Here is a 7,451-nt window from a genome sequence, read left to right as displayed (position 1 = left end):
CAGACCCCATCCTCTTAGTTTATTGAAGATACATCTAGGTCACTTCCTTATTAGAAGCCAACTGGCTGAGAAGACAGAGAAAACCATCACTCCCATAAGCAACTTTCAGGAATATTGAAGATCTTGTCAACTTTATTGGGGGGGGGATGTTTATATGGAATTAGATCCTCCTTACACTCCTTTGGGACACAAGCAAGGGATGTTCCTGTAGTGGAACAAATTCCTACTGCGCTTAGCTCTCAGTAGCATGGCAAGGGATGATTTAGGCCAGTGCGATGACTCTGAGCTGCTGTTTCAACCCACAGGAGCTCCACAGGTATATTGAATCAGAGGAGCCCCGGCTGCAGGCTCTGGGCCGAGAAGCCTACGTCTACGTCCTGCAGCATGTGGCCAGACTGCCCAATGTGGAAGTAAGTACCCTGCTGTGGACATGGCTTGGCTCTGCTTCAGCATCCTCTGGGACCCCTTGTCAGCTTCCAGGTTCAGAAGAAGACCTCCCATTGGTCTCTGGTCACACGGGGGCTGCCTGGCGGAACACTTGCTGGAGAGGGGCTGTTTCCACTGGGGCTCACCGAGGAACAGGAGGAACAGGACAGAGCTGTCACCCGCCCCCGCCCCATGTCTCTTCTGGCTGCCCAGTGCCCAGAAGAGCCACACTCCATCTTTGGGAATCCTCAACTTTGTTCCCAACTGGGTCATCTTCAATTCTTCACTGCTTTGGATATGGTGTCACATTGACATGAAAGAAACATGTCCGTCTTTATTTCTACAGCTGACCACACACAAGGCTCTCTTGCGCATAGAAGATGACTTGACACATCGTTTGATTAAAAGCACCATCAAAGGTAATGCCAATTTCCAGGGAAGTGGGGAGGGCAGAACTGTCTCCTTGGAATCCCAGAATGGGCCTGGGTGACAAAGGTCATCATTCGTCCAGGGAGCCCCAGTTTTGCTCTGACCTCTCTGTGGCAGGCCTCCCAAGTGGGCATGTCTCAAACTCCCAACCCCTCTTACATGGCCAATCATGGTTCTTCTTGGGGAAGCCCTTGCAGTGAAACTGCGAGGTCTGGAAGCCATGCTTGTCTTCCGCTTTGGCAAGCCCAGTGCAAAAAGTGACCCATTAGAACCTCCTCATTTATTCAACATGGACCTGTCCCTCCTTAACTTTTCTCTTAGCAAATTGAAAGAAGAAACCCCAATCTTTTCTCTTCTCTTCCCTTCAGATGATCTTGTCCTGGAGGACTTCAATGAGGAGGAGGAGTCTGGTAATTGTATGAGTATCAGAATGGAGCGGGTGGGAGTGGTTGAATAGCCATTTGAACCGGAGACTCAATCTTTTGTCTTTTTGTTTGGTTTTCTAGACTGAGAGAGAACAACTACAACAACAATAATAGAACTTGGTTACTCAGTGGCAGTAGATTCAGGACAGACTGCTTTGCACAATGCATCTTTATGTTGCGGGATTCCCTTGGAGATGTCGGGAGTGCCACCGGCTTCGCTTAAGAATTACGCCAATTAATGGAAGATAGGTCTGTTGATAGACAGGTGAGCTCTGGGGAGCCCGGTGAAGGATTGCAGGTATCCCTCTGAGGGCTGGATGCTGAGGAAAAACAGAAGAAAGAACAGGGAAAGGCGGAGAGGACTTGCCCCAGCTTGTGCCCCATTTTATCCTCTGATGCAAATCTCTGGAGTAGTGTTGCTTGTCAAAGTGAAAGTGGCTCTCATATGGAAACCCTGACACCTTCCGTGCACACGTAAGAACAGGATCACTGGTTGGTGTTCCCATATGGAATTGTACACAAACATTGAATGCAGGTCTAAACCACCCAGGATCCACCAAGCCAAGTGTCGTCATATACGTTGGCCCACCCGGCCTCAATGAACCTCCTGTCTTGGCTGCTGTCTTTGACTCAGCAGATCCCCATTTCTGTCATCCTGATTCCATCCCTTCGGTCTTGTGTTCCAGACAGCAATCGTCTGTAGGATCTGTAAAGCATTTGCTCAAATTGCAAACACAGTGGTCTCACCCTGAAGACACACCCTTCAGGTTACTCCTGAAATGGGAAACATGTTCTTTGGCTCTAATTTCATTTTCTGACATTAGAAACTGGATAGATCCAATTTGGAAGTATTTATTCTTTATAATTTATTCTATTTCTATACCGCCCTTCCAAAAATGGCTCAGGGCGGTTTAAACAGAGAAATAATAAATCAATAAGATGGCTCCCTGTCCCCAAAGGGCTGACAATCTAAAAAGAAACATAAGACAGACACCAGCAACTGTCACTGGAGATACTGTGCTGGGGGTGGATAGGGCCAGTTACTCTCCCCCGCTAAATAAAGAGAATCACCAAGTTAAAGGTACCTCTTTGCCAAGTTAGCAGGAGTAGCTATATTACTTCTTATGTGAAAAAGGTATATGATACAGAAACCCAATATTGATGCAATGCAAAGAATTCATTCGATGGCAAAATCATTTTTTATTATGAACATTTTGCCTTTCCATTATCAAAATGATGTGGTTGCTAAGAGTTGACACCGACTTGACAGCACTCCATCCATCAATCACATGCGTGCCACAAAGAAGCAGTTCTTTTCTGCCCGCATTGCTTCTGCAAGCTCACCTTCAGCAGAGTTGTCTCGAGTTGTGAAAGGGTTAGTACATGACCCTCCTCCCTTGAATGAGTATTTGGATCCATCAGTTACCCACTTTGACATTTTAAACGAGATGTTTGCAGATGAAAACTCTCTTCATCCAACGGAACTAGACTCTACCGGTAGTGCAGAGCCTACTGTGGAGGTGTCCGGAAGCTCCTCTTGCACAGTGAATTTGGATCATTTTCCATTTGTGAGAGCGGAGGATGTGGACAAGCTGCTTGGGAGACTTCACTTGACTACCTGTTTTCTTGATCCTTGCCCAACATGGCTTATACCATCTAGCAAGGAGGTGATTGGAGAAGGTCTTGGAAGCATCATTAATGCTTCTCTGAGGAAGGGCAGGATGCCTCCTTGCCTCAGGAAGGCCATGATTAGACCACTGTTGAAGAAACCTGCATTGGATCCCATTCTAGGCATTTCTCCAACCTCCCATGGTAGGGCAAGGGGACTGAGAGGGTAGTGCCATCTCAGCTCCAGGAGTCTTGGAAGAAGGAGATGATCTGGGCCCATTTCAAAATGGCTTCCGGGTGGGCTATGGGGTTGAGAAGGACTTGGTTGGCCTGTTGGGTGATCTCCAATTGGGCATTGACAGGGGGAGTGTGAGCCTGTGGATCCTTGTGGATCTCTCAGCCGATCCTTCTGATATCAGTGAATCATGGCACCTCATGGAGCACCTGAAGGGGTAGGGAGAGGGGTAGGGAGTGAGAGGCACCGCTTTGCAGTGGCTCCACTCCTACTTCTCATGTAGGTCCCAGATGCTGTTGCTTGGAGATTGTTGCTCTTCCAAAGGAGAGCTATTGTATGGGGTTGCACAGGGCTCCATTCTATCTCCAATGCTTTTTAATATCTACATGGATCGGTGCGGGGAAATCGTCAGGGATTTGGTGCAGGGTGTTACCCATATGCTGACACCCAGACCTCTTTCTCCATGTCAACTGCCTTAGGAAATGGCCTAACTTCCCGAAAGACTTACCTGGAGTCTGTGATGAGCCGGATGAGGGAGAACAAACTGAGGCTGAATCCAAGGAAGACAAAGGTAGTCATGGTGGGAAGTTGGGACATAGGAAGTGGCTTAGATCTGCCTGTTTTGGATGGAGTTACACTCTCCCAGAAAGAACCCGTATGTAGTCTGGGAGTACTTCTGGACCCAAGCCTCTTCCTGGTCTCTCAGGTTGAGGCACTGGCCAGGAGGGCTTTCTATCAGCTTAGGCTGATACGCCAGCTACGTCCATTCCTGGAGATAGACCACCTGGAAACAGTGGCGCATATGCTGGTAACATCCTGCACTAGTGCCATGCACTGTACATTGGGCAGTTTTTGTATGTAGTATGCCGAATGTATGTAGAATACAGCAGCCAGGCTGGTCTCTGGGGCTTAGGCCCAAGATATTAGAGGAAATGCTACCTTCTTCATGAACCCTGCTGCTGCCTATTCAGATCATCTGGGGAGGCTTGGTTGCAGTTGCCACTGGTTCAGCTGGTGCTGACCCAAAACCGAGCCTTTTCTAGGGTTCCCCAGGACTTTGGAATGTGCATCCTAACTAAATCAAGTGTTTCTATATTTCTTTCTATTCTCAGCATTTTTCACCAACTACGAATGAAAAGATTCCTCAGCCAATGCACACACTACACTTTGCTGCCAATAGAGTGTCGACCGTGAAGCTCGTCACTCCCACCCTGATATCTCTACTGCCTAAAGTCCACAAAAAAGTCTCAGTCAGCAGCTCTGATTCCAAAAAAGCTGACTTGAGTATCTACAAACCTTAAGTCTGCACAGTGACTTCCGGGCCAAGACAGGGATCATTACCATCCCAACATAGACTCGAGAGACCGCTCCACTCCCAACAAGGGAGACCCCAGAGAAGTCACACCAAGATCACCCTCCGATCCTGAAGGTGACATCAACAAAGCACATATGGAGGATGATACCATCAACACTAGCTGATCTTCTCAAGACCGGCCGCCTCCGGACTGAAAAGAGTCTCCTGCACGATACCAATGATCTAGAAGAGACCCTACGTGATACCAACGCTCTCCGGGCCACAGGGAATCCCCTCACCATCTTTACTCTCCAAAACACTATCCCATAGGATTCAGCATATTGCTACTGAGAACCTCGACACTGAGACTACTCTCCATCTGATCATGCCTGATCGTTCCACTAACTTCTTTGACGGGAAATCTGGCATTGGTGATAGAGGACGCTATCTTCACCCTTGCTCTTGAGCCCCACATCGAAACCAATATCCGGGGAGATTGGACCATCCAGACGCTCGGTCCCGATCACATTCTCCTCAGCACTGCCGGTCTTGGTCTCAGTCAAGAGATAAAAGAACTCAACCACCTAAGCAGCCGGACCTTGACCCTCTACCACCAAATTCCTGAACTGAAGAATCCGCCTCAGAGGACGATGCTGAAACAGCTCTGGGCATCGCATGGGGTTCCACACCTTCAGATCCAATTGGAGATCCCAGGCCTCTGTCTCCCCCTGGGAGTACCTGAAGCTCTTTCAGCACCTGGAGCCAAGAAAGGGAGGGCCAAACTGAATAGAATGCCCTACCATTTTTGAAAAATGCTGGAACCCAGCTAGCCCTCATACATACAAAAAAGGATATTCCCAAGGAGGTGTTAATTCTCTTGGAAGGGTCAATCATGTGGAGCTTTGACTGCAAGAGGATGGATGGCAGAAGAATGTTGTTCAGAGCTGTGTAGTTATTGTGACCATTTTCAGCATTTTTTAAGTGCCAAAATGTCTTCCGAATCCGGTTACAGAATTCAGCTTCTTGAGTCTCAGCTTTCTGTCCCTCTTTGAAACAAAAAGCCAATTTCTAGCCCCTGTGATTTTAGAAAGGTACGCAAATGGTTCTTAAGAGGATGTTGATACTGTTGAAGGACCCCTGGACTTTGAATGCTGAAGGACCCTGCTAACGGGGCAAAGAGGCACCTTTTTAACATGGTGATTCTCTTTATTTAGCAGGGGGAGAGTAACTGGCCCTATCCACCCCCAGCACAGCACCTCCAGTGACTCTTAGGTTTCTTTTTAGATTTTCAGCCCTCTGGGGACAGGGATCCATCTTATTTATATATGATTTCTTTATGTAGACCGCTTTGGAAACATTTGTTGAATGTGGTATAGACATATTTGTTGTTGTTGTTGTTGATGAATTCCAGTGTTCAGAGGCCACAACTTCATGGCTGTGTACCCTTCCCTTTCCATTCCTATAGTCAACCGAAGCACAATTGTTTTGTGCAAAGTGAGAGAAATAATGGGAAGGGGTTTAATTTGCATCAGTTATCTCACTGCAGAACTCAACCTTGCTTGTTGCAGAATTTAGGCTGTCGGTGCACACACAGAATTTAGGCTGACAGCACACACAGTGCTGTCTGCATGCAGTTCTTCCACATAGCAGCATCATAAGAAGTTGTGCTCCAGTTCATGGCAAGGCTTTTTAAAAAACTGCATTGCGTTAACCCTCCTCCCTTTTATGTTACATAGGTCCCTGTTTTCCAAATCCACACTCTGTTGGACCGAGTTCATACAACTCAGGGTACGTGTACCGCGTGAAGCCCTCCACTATATCGAAGCCAACCATGCAAGATACCTATGAAGGCATGGGACTGGAAGACCTCACTACCCAATGTACAGGCCAATGGGATCTGGCCCATTGATGAAAGGGAAGACGTCATTCAAATCTACTGACCTGTCTATAAGACACAACAACCTCGAACAGGGATGTCCAACTCGGGGTCCGTGGGCTGGATCTATCCTGTGGCGCTCCACTGTCCAGCAGCTGAGCAGGTCCAGCTGATTCCTGCCGTGAGTGCTGCCACATTCCCTGTCTTCCCTCTCGCCAGCACCGCTGCAGCGACCGCTGAGCAGGGGCCAGGAAGTCCATCACCACCATGGCCGAGAAGCGGCCCTTATCCAGCCCTTCTTTCTCCCATCAGAAAGTCATGGCCAGAAGAGGTTTTCCCTTTTGAGATGCTTTCTTCATTTTGCCCAACAGACCCAATAAAGGATGTATTAATTGCGGGATTTTGTTTTCAGTATCATACAAAAATTGGTGTCTTTCACATTTTCACACCAAGCAAGGACGATACACGATTTTCATGTTTTATTTTTCTTTCATGTGTACTGTTTATTGTAAACCTCCCAGAGACATACGTTTCGGGTGGTACATAAATATGTTCAATAAAATCAATCAATCGATACTGGAACTCTGATCCTGGAATCTTATTGTCTCTCTCTTGGAGTAGTTCTTCAAACTGCCCATCATGCAAGCACATCGCTTGGAGCATGTGCAGGCAAGGCGTCAGCCCGGGCACTGCTGCCTCCGCTCCTTCCATAAAGAGCAACTTTCAACACATTTAACGGGTGGGGAGTAGGCCGTGCCCTTCCTTCCAGCCTCCCTGATGGATTGGGAAAGGAAGGATTGAGACTCATCAGCACAGGAAGTGCGGAAGAGTCAGATCAGGGGTCATAGAGTAGAGGCAGCTAGAATAGTTGAGGGAGACCCCCACTCACGACCTCTACTCCCAATGCCCCTAGCGGTCCGCAGATACAGGATCCATGAATAACTGGGTTTGAATTCAACCTGAGGACAACTTCAGCCATGCCCTTTTAATTCCACAATGCTCCCATGATATCTGTAAAGAAGATCCAAAGCAGGTCCAGGGAATGAATGAAGGGGTTTCCTTTCATATCACCATCTCTGGGAGGGCTATAAAGGGTTCTGCTTTATAGGCAAACCATGGATCCTCCTCCTTCATGGCCAGGAGGCATGTTGTTGCTGG

This window comes from Hemicordylus capensis, chromosome 2 (genome assembly GCF_027244095.1).
Source record: "Hemicordylus capensis ecotype Gifberg chromosome 2, rHemCap1.1.pri, whole genome shotgun sequence".
Taxonomy (NCBI): Eukaryota; Metazoa; Chordata; class Lepidosauria; order Squamata; family Cordylidae; genus Hemicordylus; species Hemicordylus capensis.
Note: the sequence above shows the minus strand (reverse complement) of the source record.